Here is a 2,024-nt window from a genome sequence, read left to right on the forward strand (position 1 = left end):
AGCCGCGAGTCACTCAGCAGGGCTCAGGTGTTTCCAAAGGCGAATCTGCCGGACCGTCCCAGAGCACCCCTTGTTATAGGGCGACTCCTCTTTGATGTCCGGAGTCTGTGCAGGCAGGGGTCTTGTCACCTGGGGGTCGCTTGTTGGGGGTTTCCTGCCATTGTCCTTTGATCCTTTCAGGGCCGGGTCGGGAGGAGCCCCAGACACCCAGCAGGCATGGAGCCAGCCCTCGGGGAGGCCGGCAGGTCGATCGAAACCCACCTTCCCAGGGAAGCGCAGAGGTGTGATGGAAACTGCTCCTCCCTTTCTCATCCCAAGGGGAGCGCGATGTCCTCCAGCCGGAGTCGCGACTCTAGGCTAGGGTCGCGCTGGGGCCGGGCGGCCATCTTGGTGCATGAAGAGGGCACGCGGGCCCGGGGTGGCCGAAGGAGGAAGGCCACGGACGGGGGAAGTCCGGGTCGGGTGTGTGTGTTCTGGTGGGAAGGATCGGCTAGGCCGTGGGCTCGGGCTGGTGTGAGGTGCAGGGGTCAGGTCTGACTAGGTTACGAGGGCCGGGTCTAACACGCGTCCCCTCCAGCTGAAAGCCGGAGAGAACTACCCATCTTCTTGGGGGTTCTCTTCGCTGAGGCGGAAGAACTGGGAGAGGCCATCGGCGTTGGCGTGATCCGTACCAGGGCGATGTTCCACGGTGAAATCCATCCCCTGGAGGGAGATTGACCACCGCAGAAGCTTGGGGTTTTCTCCTCGCATCTGCATGAGCCATCCCAAGGGGCGATGGTCGGTTTGGACCCTGAAATGGGTGCCGAACAGGTAAGGGCGTAGTTTCTTGAGGGCCCAGACTACGGCGAACGCCTCGCGCTCGATGGTACTCCATCTCTGTTCCCGGGGCAACAGCCTTCGGCTGAGGAAGGCCACGGGCTGGTCTAGACCCTGGTCATTTACCTGGGAGAGGACTGCCCCGATGCCATGCTCGGAGGCATCAGTTTGTACCACAAACTCTTTGGAGTAGTCGGGGGCCTGGAGGACGGGGGCCGTACACATGGCCGTTTTCAGGGCATTGAATGCCTCTTGGCAGGCAGGGGACCACTGCACCTTCTTGGGCTGCTTCTTGGACGTGAGTCCCGTGAGGGGGCCGACCAGGCTGCTGTAATTCCGGATGAATCTCCGGTAGCAGCCCGTGAGGCCCAGAAAGGCTCGGACCTCTGTTTGGGTAGTGGGGGGGTTCCCAGGCTAGGATGGCGTCGATTTTGGGCTGTAGAGGGGCGACCTGCCCGCTTCCGACCTGGTGCCCCAGGTAGGTTACCGAACCTTGCCCAATCTGGCATTTGCTGGCTTTCACTGTGAGGCCTGCCTGGCGTAGGGTGGTTAGCACCCTCCGGAGGTGCTGGAGGTGCTCACTCCATTCGGAACTAAAAACGGCAATATCGTCGAGATATGCAGCGCTGAATTTTTCCAGCCCGGCCAGGACTCTATTTACCAGTCGCTGGAAGGTGGCCGGGGCATTTTTCATCCCGAAGGGCATCACGCGAAAGCGATAGTGCCCGTCTGGGGTGGAGAAGGCGGACCGCTCCTTGGCTCCCTCTGTGAGCGCAATTTGCCAGTAGCCGCAGGTGAGATCGAAGGTGCTGAGGAACCGAGCAGCCCCGAGCCGGTCGATGAGCTCGTCGGCTCGGGGAATGGGGTGGGCATCGGCTCGGGTGACTTCATTGAGTCCCCGGTAGTCCACGCAAAAGCGGAGTTCCGGGGCGACCCCGGGGGCAGCTGCCTTTGGGACCAGGACCACGGGGCTGGCCCAGGGGCTGTCTGAGGGTTCGATCACGCCTAGGGCCAACATTTTCGAGACTTCGGCTTGGATACAGGACCGGACCCGATCAGGGACTCAGTAGGCTCGGTGTCTCACTGGCGGGCTGTCCCCGGTATCCTCATCATGGACACACCAGTTGGTGACCTTGGGGACCAGGGAGAAAAGGTCCGGAAACTGCCCTAGGAGCTGGCGGCAATCCTCACGTTGCTGGGGAGTGAGA

This window comes from Triturus cristatus, chromosome 4_2 (genome assembly GCF_964204655.1).
Source record: "Triturus cristatus chromosome 4_2, aTriCri1.1, whole genome shotgun sequence".
Classification (NCBI taxonomy): Eukaryota; Metazoa; Chordata; class Amphibia; order Caudata; family Salamandridae; genus Triturus; species Triturus cristatus.